This window comes from Corythoichthys intestinalis, chromosome 21, assembly GCF_030265065.1.
Source record: "Corythoichthys intestinalis isolate RoL2023-P3 chromosome 21, ASM3026506v1, whole genome shotgun sequence".
Lineage (NCBI taxonomy): Eukaryota > Metazoa > Chordata > Actinopteri > Syngnathiformes > Syngnathidae > Corythoichthys > Corythoichthys intestinalis.
The window spans coordinates 8,894,255-8,909,269 of record NC_080415.1 but is presented as its reverse complement, the minus strand read 5'-3'; positions in this window follow the sequence as shown (position 1 = coordinate 8,909,269).

Sequence of the window (15,015 nt, the reverse complement as noted above, 5' to 3'; positions counted from 1 at the left end):
AGTTTTACGTACTTATCTATAAAGAATTCAGTGATTGAAGCATTTATTTGCAAGAATTTTCTTCTTTGTTTACACATGGAGGCGGCTTCAAGACGAGCCGCACATTCGCCATATTGACGTATAATATATGCTACCTGCACGGTTTCTTTTGCTTTTAACCAAGAATCGAGACTGTTTTACGTCCATATCTATAAAGAATTCAGGGATTTAAGCATTTATTCACAATAATTTTCGCCATAAAAGCTCTGTTGACGCCAGTTGGCCGCTAGTCTCATTCGCTAACAGAGTACCATTGTACTTCAACAATATATGTAAAATAAACGCTAACTGCACGGTTTCTTTGCTTTCAACCAAGAATCAAGACTGTTTTACATCCATATCTATGAAGGATTCGGGGATTTAAGTATTTATTCACAATAATTTTAGCCAGAGAAGCTCTGTTTACGCCAGGTGGCCGCTAGCCGCTGACAGTAAATAGTGTATAATGATTATAAAGGGCTATTCTATTCTATAATAAGTTGTGATTGTATATAGAATTTATTAATAATCTATTGACATATTATTTATAATTGATTATGCGTGTATTGTTTTTTATTTTTTTTTTATTTTTGTCTTTCTTTCTTTTAAACCTGTCCTGTTCAGCTGTTTGACATGGAGAATGAAAGTCTAAGTGTCCGGTTGGTCTGAACAGTTTTAATGTTTCATATTGAGAGTATGACATGCTCCCATTGTGATCATTCAACATACCTTGTTTATTATGACAAAGCAGCGAACAGGAGGGGGTTATGGGGGAACAGAAGAAAAGAAACACAAGAAAAGAATGAAAAGAAACACAAACAACAACAAGAAATAAATTCAACGTCCACACTAAGTATTAATATGTTGGTGCTATCGTCAGCTAGATGTACAGTATTTCCGGTTGACACCATGTGGGTGGCCTGTTGGCCGGGGAAAAAAGGGGGATTGGGTGGGGAAGTCTATAAGCTAAGTGATTGGGAGGGGTAGAGTGCACACAAATCAGCTCTGTGATCTAGAACCCAGTAACCGTGTGAATCCCTTGTGAGTGTACGCCCGTTGGCAACCGACCCTACGCTGCCCCACCGCCAGTCCCGGCGCCGGGACCCCCCACCCGAGCACGCTCAATCACATCCAGCCGCAGTGAGCCCCACCATACACGCGACAGCCACGCAGACGAGCGGAGGCGCCAACCCAGGGCCACGGCCCCCACCCAGCCAGCCCGGGGTGGATGGCTGGCGGAAGGGTGTTTGGGGGCACAGCCCATTCCTCCTCCCACAGCCCAGCAAAGGAGCCATCGTCACCCCCCCCCCCCCACCCCCCCATCCCGGGTAAGTTTCTGATGTAAAATTTAGTGATTTATTAGCTGTTGAAAACTTGCAGTAAATAAAAATAAAATTAAGTTGCTGTTTTGGTCCAAAACTTATATGATATGTTAAATATTGCTATTGATCCAGAAAATATAGGTGATTATCTCTGCATTTGGTGATTTTTGTGCATTTAGTGTAAAATCTGAGACTTTTATAGCCATTTTAAGTTATGCTATACTTATATTAAAAAAAATAAATAATCGGGATTTTATAAGGGAACGACTTTAAATTGCCGCTGCTCATGGAGACTCATATATGGCTAAGCTAGGTGCCTGTTTTGGTTTTAGGTTGGAAGCAGCTTTGGATTTGAAAATATTTGAATTTGAAGTTTTTGAAAATAGGCCGCCTACAAATCGGCCCCGTTTTCCGTGTCATGTCAACAGTTTATGAAGTACATGGAAAAAACATTTAGACTCATATTTTTACAGCCCCACAAGTGTATTACACACAACACTTAAGTTTAGCTAATGTGTGTTGACAGATGCTCTTTACATAGCCATGTTGTAACCGGGATGTTGTTGTGTAGTTTTAAGGCATGCAGCTGTTGTTGGTGTGAGATTAAGCTATGAGTGGAGGGAGGATATTTTGTCAACTTGCTCCACTTCGTGAGTCACACCAAGGTGAGGTCATTTTAGGGCCCTTACATGATGAAAGTGGCATGTTTGTTGCTTGTAACAGGATCTATGACTGATGCAAGCTCATGATCATCATTGATGCTACCTAATGTTTTCCCATTTTATCTTTGCGGTTGTTCGTTGGATAGTGAGCAAATGTGTCGAAACGAGCTCAAGAAGGTGAAAACGAGTAGGCTGAGACCCTTCATGACCCAACAGCTCAAAGGTCCTGGTGTCCACATAGCTGTGCTCCATTTAAAGTCATTCTATACATAAACCGATCTATTTTTGTCATATTCTATTTCATGAGGTAACTGCCTACCACTCTGTCAACTGAAACGTTTACACACGTGCTAACGTGACCAAATGCTGCATTTGCACGTGCGTCATAAAAAACTTACAGTATTGTAGAAAACAAAAATACGGTCTATATCGTTTGAGTCAAAACACAGTGAAATATCAGGTTAAATATTTTTATATGTATAAAACTTAAATTTCACCATTTCAAGACTGTAGAGTATTACATAAGAAATTATTCAAATAATTCCATCTGTAGAAATTGAGGCTGAAATTCTGAAAGTTCTACTGTAAATTGCATTATTTACAGTGCATCACAAAAGTGAGTACACCCCTCACATTTCTGCACATATTTAAGTATATCTTTTCATCGGACAACACTGACAAAATGACACTATGACACAATGAAAAGTAGTCTGTGTGCAGATTTCATTTATTTCCCCCTCAAAATAACTCAAAATAAAGCCATTAATATTTAAACCCCTGGCAATAAAAGTGAGTACACCCCATATAAACTGCGTACATCCCTAAATGTCCAAATTGAGGACTGCTTGTCATTTTCCCTCCAAAATGTCATGTGACTCGTTACAGGAGTGCTGTCAGCATTGCTGCAGAGAATGAAGAGGTAGGGGGTCAGCCTGTTAGTTTTCAGACCATACGCCGCACTCTACATCAAATTGGTGTGCATTGTTGTCACCCCAGGAGGAAGCCTCTTCTGAAGACGGTACACAAGAAAGCCCGCAGAGAGTTTGCTGAAGACATGTCAACAAAGCACATGGATTACAGGAACCATGTCCTATGGTCTGATGAGACGGGCGGGTTTTCTTATGTACCTTTCTTGTGAAGCATGGAGGTGGAAGTGTCATGGTTTGGGGATGCTTTGCTACAGCAGGACCTGGCCAGCTCGCCATCATAGAATCCACCATGAATTCTATCGTGTGTCAGAAGGTGCTTGAAGAACATGTGAGATCATCTGTGAAAACATTCAAGCTGAAGCCAAACTGGAGCCTGCAACATGACAATGACCCAAAACATTCCAGTAAATCCACCAAGGACTGTCTGAAAAGGAATGGCCAAGTCAGAGCCCAGATCTTAATCCCATTGAGATGCTGTCGGGTGACTTGAAATGGGCTGTACATGAAAGAAACCCCTCAAATATCTCACAGCTGAAAGTATTCTGCATTGAGGAGTGGGGCAAACTTTCTTCAGTCCGATGTCAAAGACTGGTAGATGGCTACCAAAAGCGTCTCACTGAAATTATGTCAACCATAGGGGGTAACACTAGCTATTAGGTGGTAGGGTGTCCTAATTTTTTCCTCAGTTAGAATATGCATTTTTGTTGATATATTTGGTTTAATGATCAAAACAATGTTAATTTTTGTTTTTTACCTGCAATTAAATCACTTTATTTTCCAGAGATAAAGAAAAACACGATCAGATATGTGAACATTTCTTAATAAAGAATGACTATTTAATCAGGTGTCCTAATTTTTTCAAATGACTGTATTTGAATAGTGAATAGTTCCTTCATAGTTCCTTTTATGAAATTAAAAAGAGCATATCTCCGGTTTTCTGTGATCAATCGGTGCCAAACAAAAACTGTGAGAGAAGTTAGAATCTGGGCTTTTGAGTCATGTTGAGGGCAACACTGTGTCAAATACTTTTTTTTTTTTTTACGGTGCTTTAAAGACGCCACGTGATTGAACATGCCGGTGTGATCATAGAACGGCAAGCTTGAGTCTGAATGGTATAATGGAGTCATTGGATTACCGTAATATTGCGACGTGTCATTGGTGAAACTGGTCGAGATAATGTTGGTATCGGTGGCAAAAAAAAAAAAAAAAAAAAGAAGTAAAATCTAATATGTAGAATAAAGGGGGAAAAATGTAATGACCAGTGTAGTCCAAAGTAGCGGAGCAAGAGTAGCGTCTCATCTTCACAAATCTACTCAAATTAAAGTATAAAGTATTGATTAGTAAATCTACTCTTAGAAGTAATTTTTTTCTCAAAAAGTTACTCAAGTAAATGTAACGGAGTAAAAAGCTTTACTATCCACTTCTGCTAGTAGCATGAAGTTGTTGTTCGGTAGTTGTGCAGAAATGTCAACTATTGTATTGTCATAGTACCTAATGGTAGTTCAATAAGTGTTTTGCTTGTGCCCATGACTAAATGCTGTAGAAAATGCATAGTGTTACTTTGACTAAAGAATGCAGTAGCAAAAAGTCACTAAGATGAGTTAATGATAACTACTAAGTACAGCAAAGTGATATAATTAATCGGATCCAGCTCAGGATTAGTGTACCGGTCAAACGCGAGTGGAGACACATTGACACGGCATCACTATGTTCCATGTGAACTAATAGAAATCAAATGTCGTGGAGCCAACGACGGCAAGTTTAGTGCGCCAGGAGAAGTAGGTGAAGAACGCAGAGAGAGAAAGAGAGGCAGCCCTCCTACCCTTTGTTTATGCCGTTCTGAGTGACACCCGCGTGTGTCGGGCTGCAGGCGGCTGACTTTAAAGCAGCCGGCCTCATGCCAGTAGGAAACTTGGACCCAGAGGCAGATGGGGAAAGTGGCCTTCAGGACTTCACACGCACAGTGGAAGATATGAAAGGCTACTGACATTACAGCACGTCAGTCATGGAGGGGGCAGACATACACTTTGCTGTGGTCCACTGCTGCATGATTCTTACTCCCACTATAGAAATCAATTAGGGCTGTCAAACGATTTTTAATCGAGTTAATCATAGCTTAAAAATTAATAAATCGTAATTAATCGCAATTCAAACCATCTCTAAAATATGTATATATATATATATATATATATTGTTGGAATGGAAAGATAATATACTGTATTATATTATAAGATATTATAACAATAAATCCAAAAGATGGCATTAACATTATTAACATTTTTTCTGTTAAAGGGATCCATGGATAGAAAGACTTGTAGTTCTTAAAAGATAAATTTGAGTACAAGTTTTGGTAATTTTATATTAAAACCCCTCTTAATGTTTTTGTTTTAATAAAATTTGTAAAATTTTCAATCAAAAAAATAAACTAATAGCTCGCCATTGTTGACGTCGCCGAGCGGTGACGTCACATCGGGCTCCCAGCCGTTCTTCCACAGTGTCTTTAGGTGAAATACACCACAAGGTGTCAATAGCGAGTTTTAAATGAGAGATCTAGCCAAAGCAAAGTCTGAGTAAGTTTTATGTGTATTTTGCATAGCTATTATTGGTTGGGAATGCCAGTTCTCTTTGCATTGAGTGCGTTTCTTTTTGTGAATATTATTTTTTTGCGAGATAGGAATATTATTTTTGTTGTTCTTTCACTAAATGATACTGTAGCGACTTAACCGTTCCGCCCAAATGCATGATGGGAAGTTGGGCAACCATGACTGTCACTGGTGGCTGCAAATGGTAAGCAGTATGTTCTGCGTTGTGTTCAATTAGGTGTGTTAAGAAAAAGATTGTCTCCTGCTCCGCCCAAATGCATGATGGGAAGTTGGACAACTGTGACTGTCAGCGGTGGCTGCAAATAGTATACAGTATGTTCTGCGTTGTGTTCAATATGGCGTGTTAAAAAAAAGATTGTCTCCTGCTCCGCCCAAATACATGAGGGGAAGTTGGGCAACCATGACTGTTAGTAGTGGCTGCCAAAGGTTAAAGGGTATGACAACACCTGGGGAAATGCTAATATTCCATCATTTATCCATCAATGCATGCCTTTTGAATTCATATCATGCCACTTCGTGTAATTACACACATCGCAACATCAAGAAAATGATAGAAATTAGGTCGATTGTCAAGCTAAAAGGACCCGCACCCGAGATGCCGGAAATCTAGCATATTGTGTGCGTGACATCACTTTCGGGAAACAACAGGCTCAGTGCTTAGTACTGAATGGCGGCGATGATGGCGGACAATTTTGTTTCTATTTGCAGCGACGAATCCGACGTAACGAATATTCCTCTAATGGTGACGAGGAGAGTTATGAACCTTTCTTTGGTGTTTTGGGTTATCAATTTGATCCCAAACGAAAGCCAATGCAGCCTAATGAAAGGATCATTGAGGGGAGCAATCACACTGATGAAACACCGGCGGCAACAGAATCACCGAATGGATTGTTTTGCATTACTTTTTGTGAAGCTGATACACCGTGACCGCAAAATAAAGTAATGTATAGAGTAATTATCATTTAATATGCTATCATCGGTTTCGCTCTGCCAACCGACACAAATATGAATGGGATTAGAGCAGGGGTCCCCAACCTTTTTTTGCACCACGGACCGGTGTGATTTGGGTCTTTTTTTCACGGACCGGCGTCCTGTCAAATTTTGCACCCTTATAAAATTTTGCTCCCAAAGCTTTTGTGGCGGTGAAAAAAGCCCTCTTTTATATACAGTTGGACTCACAATGTTATCCAATGGTGCTAAAAAACTATTTACATCACAAACATACATGTGCAACACGGAAATGGCGTAAATTAACGCTTAACGACACGGCGAAGTCTTTAAGTAAGAGGGCTACAATTGTTGTTGTGTGCGCCAAACATGGCAAACGTAAGTTAATATTCCTTTCTTTAAAGAAAGTTTGTAGTGTATACTTAGGAATCGCTGCATTCGCGGTCCTTTTTAACGTTACGCGCATGCCAACTTTGTCAGAACACCGGCAATGTGCGGCAGAAAAATACAGCAAATATAAAATAGCATTTGTTTTTAGCCCCGTCGTGTTAAGTGCAGGGAAAAAAATACAACTCACCCGCTGAATCAGTGGGAGGGCTGAGTTTGTTTTCTTTGAGACGAGATGGTCCCGAGATGGGAGAGTGAGAGAAGCTAGCATCACAAATACACGATGTTGGAAATTGTAGCACAGTTTTCAGTGCGCTCCTAGCGATGTCAGGATATTCCGAAATGACTTTAATCCAGAACTGCGGTAGAGTTGTTGTCTCAAATGTACGTTTAAGTCGTCGTGATTTGCGATCTCTACAAGCTGATATTCCTGTTCCACAGACATGCTCGAATCACTCGATTTATTCACATACGGGTCACAAATTCACTCCTTCGCAGTTCGTGGGTCTTTAGTGATTGGGAAGTAGCATAAAATCTGTTTTCTTTGAGGTTGTAGGCACATCTTCTGGCTCGTCAGGTTCCCTTTTCCCCGTAAAATTGCAAAATTAGCCCTCTTAGCACTGACGAACATTACTCATTGTCTGCGTAGTCCAGCTCTTTTTCTCGCGTTCGGGAACTCATGGGTACTACATTGCGACAAATGGCTATTTGTAAACCACATAGCATGACAGGTTTGAACCATTTTAGCGATTTTTTGATAAAACACGAACGCAACTCTCTTGTTGATAAACAAAGATGGCACCTGCCTCAACCTTTTGTTTCCTTGTTATGACGTCTCCGCCCTCACTTTCGGAAATGTTCGTCATTTAAGATCTATTTTCGATAATTGCTCATTAATGTGATTGATTTTTTTGTTAACTTTATCAATATTTGTTATCTTGGCACATAACGGTTCTATTGATGTCTCACACCCCCTTTGCCTTTTCATACCCTTTATAGGACAATAAAAGGCGCAGTCCAATGAACGCCTGTGCCCACTTGCATTTGTCTGCCTTTTCGCTCTCAATGTGCTAAAACGGCGTCATTGTAAACTGTTTGAGGCAACGCATGCAGGGGTCATTCCGTGCATGCATTAATTGCGTCAAATATTTTAACGTGATTAATTAAAAAAATTAATTACCGCCCATTAACGCGATAAATTTGACAGCCCTAAAATCAATATGTTTACAGTATCTTATTTACGTTAGTTGAGTAAAGCATTTGTTAGTGCAGCATTAAACCTGGATTACATTGTAAGTATTTTTGACAAACAATCTTTCTTAGAGTGAAATTGTGCATATAGAAGCTTTCCTCTTTAGTTTAATATAATAAAATATTGATTGCAGTCTTTCACTAGTGATGTTAGCATTTAATCAACAACATGATATATAAAAATAACCAGACAAAAAAAAAAAAAAAACAGAAATGTCTCCTGTCTTTATAGTGCAATGGAATTATATGTATTATATGTTTTTATATTTGGTGGAAAACACTCAGGTGACTTGAAGTTCAGCTTTGAGACCCCCAATTTGGCCAAATTTCAAAAGTGCATGTGCATGTGTGATACATACCGTAATTGAAAAGCTTAAAATCTCAATTTTCTGGGGGAGGATAATTTTTTAACAGGAGGGTATTTTTAACTTTTTTTTATTTTTCTTAAACAGCAAAACCCTAACTAGGGGTAAGAGCACACAAGAGCATAATTAAAGACTCCATGATTTTAATGAGATATTATTGCGTACTTCTTTTCGATCCAAAAACTCCATGTAGCATGTATCACCGAGCCGTTTCATGCAATGCGCAAAGGAGTACAAGGAAACTTTTTTTTAAAATAATTAAAGATTTGTCTGCGATCCATATGCAGCCGTCAAAAGAGCCAGATCTGGCTCGTGAGCCATAGGTTCTCGACCCCTGTCCTAGATATACCTGGAACTACCATTCTTAGTTGTATCATGCCTTTAGCCCAAGGTCAGCTAGATGTATTTATTTATTTGTTTTTTTCTTTTTCAATAACTGACTTGTTTTAATCAATGGTGGGTAGTACCGCGCTACATGTACTCCTTTACATTTACTAGAGTAACTTTTTCAGAAGAATGCACCTCTAAGAGTAGTTTTACCAAGCCATACTTTTTACTTTTCTTGAGTAGATTTGTGAAGAAAAAAACACTACTCTTACTGCGCTACTTTGGGCTACACATGAGTCGTTACATTTTTCCTTATTAGTCGTCATATGAGATTTTTTTTTTTTTGCCAGCGATGCCAAGAGCTCTACCAATTTCACCAATGGGATGTCGCAAGAATAATCTCATGACTCCATTATAACAATCACACGCAAGCTTGCCGTTCTATGATCACGCCAGCCTGTTCAATCACGTGGCGTCTTCAAAGCACAGTATAAAAATGAAGTACAGTGGGGCAAATAAGTATTTAGTCAACCACCAATTGCGCAAGTTCTCCTACGTGAAAAGATTAGAGAGGCCTGTAATTGTCAACATGGGTAAACCTCAACCATGAGGGACGGAATGTGGAAAAAAAAACAGGAAATCACATTGTTTGATTTTTAAAGAATTTATTTGCAAATCATAATGGGAAATAAGAATATGGTCAAAACCAAAAGTTCATCTCAATATTATGTACGCTTTGTTGGCAATAACGGAGGCCAAACGTTTTCTGTTACTCTTCACTCTTCACTTGGTGTAAAGAAATCAACTGTGGGAGCAATTATTAGAAAATGGAAAACATACAAGACCACTGATAATCTCCCTCGATCTGGGGCTCCATGCAAGATCTCACCCCGTGGCGTTAAAATGATAACAAGAACGGTGAGCAAAAATCCCAGAACCACACGGGGGGACCTAGTGAATGACCTACAGAGAGCTGGAAGCACAGTAACAAAGGCTACTATCAGTAACACAATGCGCCGCCAGGGACTCAAATCCTGCACTGCCAGGCGTGTCCCCCTGCTGAAGCCAGTACACGTCCAGGCCCGACTGCGGTTCGCTAGAGAACATTTGGATGATCCAGAAGAAGATTGGGAGAATGTGTTATGGTCAGATGAAACCAAAATAGAACTTTTTGGTAGAAACACAGGTTCTCGTGTTTGGAGGAGAAAGAATACTGAATTGCATCCTAAGAACACCATACCCACTGTGAAGCATGGGGTGGAAACATCATGCTGTGGGGCTGTTTTTCTGCAAAGGGACCAGGACGACTGATCTGTGTAAAGAAAAGAATGAATGGGGCCATGTACCGAGAGATTTTGAGTGAAAATCTCCTTCCATCAGCAAGGGCATTGATGATGAGACGTGGCTGGGTCTTTCAGCATGACAATGATCCCAAACACACAGCCAGGGCAACAAAGGAGTCGCTTCGTAAGAAGCATTTCAAGGTCCTGGAGTGGCCAAGCCAGTCTCCATAGAAAATCTGTAGAGGGAGTTGAAAGTCCGTGTTGCCCAACGACAGCCCCAAAACATCACTGCTCTAGAGGACATCTGCATGGAGGAATGGGCCAAAATACCAGCAACAGTGTGTGAAAAGCTTGTGAAGAGTTACAGAAAACGTTTGGCCTCCGTTATTGCCAAAAAAAGGGTACATAACAAAGTATTGAGATGAACTTTTGGTATTGACCAAATACTTATTTTCCACCATGATTTGCAAATAAATTCTTTAAAAATCAAACAATGTGATTTTCTGCATTTTTTTCAACATTCTGTCTCTCATGGTTGAGGTTTACCCATGATGACAATTGCAGGCCTCTCTAATATTTTCAAGTGGGAGAACTTGCACAATTAATGGTTGACTAAATACTTATTTGCCCCACTGTAGTGGACATAGTGCGGATTTTAACCTCTCTCCCAGTCTATTTGGTACCGATTGGCCACGGAATACCGGAGATATATGATCTTTTTAATTTCATATTAGTAACTATGAAGGAAATATTTTATTCACAATTCAAACTAGGAACTATTTTCACCACTAGAGGGAACTCATCCTCTTTGGATGAATAATGCTTCATTTCTGTTATTTTTTCTCTCGCCGAAATTCAATGATTTATTATGATTATTATGATTTATTTATTGTATTTCTTTGGCTTAATGTGGTTATGTAATGGGTCATTGTACAGTATCATTGTGACAGCAGTTCATATAGATAACCTTGTGCTGAGAATAAAAAATCAAACAAATTTTTAAGTAGTTACTCACAATGTTACTCATTACTTGAGTATTTTTTTTTCACCAAATACTTATTTACTTGCACTTGAGTACATTTTTTGGATGACTACTTTTTCTTTTACTTGAGTAATATTATTTTTGAATTATCACTACTTTTACTTTACTTGAGTACAATTCTTGGCTACTCTACCCATCTCTGGTTTTTATTGCATTGTACAACTTCTGTTTGCCTGCTAGCTGGAATAAAAAAAAAAAAAAATCTTATTCTTGAGCTAAATTATATTTCAATTATACGTTCCTCTTGTCAAATCTGAGCTGAAGGGGCATTAGAGTTTTTTTTTTCATGGTCTAAAACTATGTGGAATAAACACTTGTAATATTATCTGATCAATTCATCAGCAACCCTCAGCAAAAGTCGTGGTTGAGGAAATGATGAAAGTCACAGTAGCCTACTAAGATCTTGCAGAAGAAGGTTTGTCATACATTAGACATGCGACTGTCATTTGAGATCAGCACTATCCTCATCACTGGTGAGTTAAATTCTTTATATATTTCATTGTTGTTGCTGATTGTAAAAGGAGTCTATAATGCTGTCTCAGAAAAATTAACGTATGATGACTCTATGAGCAAGATAGACTCAGTGTATGTACACCTTCACCGTCTCTGGATTGTAGACATCCAAAAATGTTATCAAGTTTAAATAGATGCAATTGTTTTTATTAACATAACATTACAGTATGTTATTTTTCCCTGAATATTTTGGCTTCATCTTCATAAATTAGAATTTTCTTGTAGTATTTTGTTGCAGTACATTCTTCTGGTTGGTGAAGAATTGGTGATAAGATATGATAAGAAGGTGTGAGGTCAGACAAAGTAAGTAATAGCGGTCTGGCACTTGAACGGCTTTTCACAATAACAGCCACATGTCACACTAAGTCTAAAATAAGCAACCGAACTGCTGCTGACCTGTGTTGTCCTTTGCGCCTCGTTCATGTTCATGTGACTACACCCTGATAAATTCAGTAATAATGGTTTATCATTAGTTTGCAATGAATCTTGAAGTGGAACTGAAGCTAATCAGATGTAAGCAACACCATGACCTTAATGTCTTTCCGGTCTGTCAACAAGGCATTTTTTGTGACCTGATTACAATTTGTTGCAGAGAAACATCTGACGGGTATGAATGGAGGTGAAGGAGGAGACGCGGAAGTCAAAGAGAAACTGGGTGAATAACATTGTCATCGTGTTTTTTTTTGTTCATACTTCGTAAAAAAAATATGGAATAAATCGCAATACTATGATGTCATGTAGTTATTGAGGAACTAAACTCAGTTGATGACATTACAGTTTAAGTCCAAAATGAAATGATAAGTTAGTTGAATACTAAGTTATTCTTTTGTTTAAACTAAAAAATGTGCATTCATGTATTAATTGTACTGCCTGATATCAGAAATGTGGATGATGTCACTGGTGCAGTTAAGAGACGTCACTTTACATACTGCTTGTTAGCTCGTTATTATTGCCTTATGTCTTTTGGTTCTTTTTTTTCTTCCAGGAATTGAGTACATTTTGATCGGATGTGGCCTTGGCCTGTTGTTCACACTTTTAATTATCATCATCAAGTATTGCAACATCAGAAAATACATGCAAGGAAAAAGGTGAGCTTGTGTAGCACTAGACTCTGCCTCTACTGGCACATGGTAGTAGTAAGAACAGAAAGATGGTGTTTACACACACACGCACGCACACACACACACACACACACACACACAAAAACATTTACTACATACAGAAGTGGGTAGAGTCACCAAATTTTGACTCTAGTAAGAATAGTGTTACTTCTGAAAATTATTACTCAAGTAAATGTAGTCATCCATAAATTTACGCACCAACAAGTAAAAAAGTATTCGTTGAAAAGAATACTCAAGTAATAAGTAACATTGTGAGTAACTGCTTAAAATGTCAGATTTTTAAAATAAATAAATAAATAATGGTATACAGTCCCTGACAAAAGCCTTGTCGCTTATAAATTTTGGAGAAACAAATAACCTGACTTTTAATTATTCAATTGGTTTCAGAAATGGCTCATATGAAAGCTAAGACCTCCCGAATTATGTTGAATGTACAAACATATATTTGTTTCACTGAAAAAAGATTTATCATTTAATGAAGACATAAAGGTCAAATTTTGGCAAGACAAAAGTTTTGTCGCCTACAGAAAGTAGTGTGAAAATTGAACAATAAATGTACTTCAAATACAAAAATATGTTACATAACATAAGCGAATTAAGTAGTGGTGCTGTGCAGAGGTTGCGCTAGACTTTTTCGTTGTCTGTCATTTTGACTGTCAGGGTCATACAAATCCGGTCATAATCTATTTTTACCAGTCACTTAAATTTTTAAAATGACTACATCTTGATGCAGTCACTTTATGTATATACACAATAATACAATAATATTTTATAATATAAAGTACCTAACATTAGTGCAGTCATGGATTACAGTAAGCAGGCCAGTGATGTGTTTCCATATATATTTTTATTATATTATGTATATACAGGATATATATATATATCTCCCCCCAAGTGGGTCCATGATCCTAATACATTTAATAATAATAAAAATATTATATAATTCCATTATATATATATTTTTTTTTAAATTATTATTATTATTATTAAATAAAAATGCACGTTGATACGACACACATAAAGGCATCTTCTTTTTTTTTTTTTTTTTTTAAATCGTTAGAAAGTTGTATGGACTTGCAATCCGCTAGCTTGTTGTTTCCTGTTGTCTTCTGAAATACACCTGGGTGACGGCGCGTCAAGTGTTCGTCCATAGCCGACGTGCTATCGTGGTATGCGAGCTTAGCTTAGCAAAAAGAGTACACACAGTGGTGGCACCCTCCATATTTTCCTTGAAATAATTTCAGGCTCTGGCTAGTCTGGTCCGCTTTTTTGGCTTTATGCCGCTTTCATCATGTTACCAATTCTGCCCTTCCTGGTAATTGGCGGTGTTTCAACTGCTCGCCGCAGTGAGGAGTGAACCGGCGATTCACTTGATTCGTTGTCATCCTTCATCCTCCAGTGCATCAGTCCCTCTTTTTTCACCTCTTTTATCAACACCATCGTCGTTTTGGGGCTTTTTGAAGAAACTTCGGACACTCAGTTGCCTTGACATTCGTCACGCATCAAGAGAGACAATAGCTAATTAATATGCTGATTCACCACCCTGTGGTCTGGGGTGTGAATTGCAACCTGTCAAAATGACGGATGGACTTCAGTTTTTTCCGTCACCGTTTTAAAAAAACGGTCAACGACGGAAAATATTCGGTTAACGCGACCCCTGGTGCTGTGAGAACAAATTTAATATGTTGTATGACTTCCATGGGCTTGAAGGACTACATCCATGCGGTTCGGCAAGGATTCATACAATTTTTTGATGAAGTCATCCGGAACATCAAAGAAAGCAGTCTTGCATGCCTCCCAGAGCTCATCAACATTCTTGGGTTTCGTCTTCCATGCTTCCTCTTTCATCCTACTCCAGACATGCTTAATGATGTTCATGTCTAGTGACTGGGCTGGCCAGTCCTGGAGGATCTTGATCTTCTTTGCCTTGAGGATCTTTGAGGTAGAGATTGAAGTATGCGATGGAGCACCATGCTGCTGCAGAATTTGTCCCTTTTTATGGTTAGCAATGTAAGAGGCAGCCAAGATTTGTTGATATTTCAGACTGTTTATGTTGCCTTCCACCCTGCAGATCTCTCAGGGTGCAGACAATTAAACAACCGTTTGGCATTTGCCAAGGCCCACAGCCTGTCAAAAGAATGGACGCTGGAAAAGTGGATTTTTCAGATGAATCTTCCATTGAATTACACCTTAGTCGCTGTAAATATTGCAGGAGACCTACTGGAGCCCGCATGGATCCAAGAT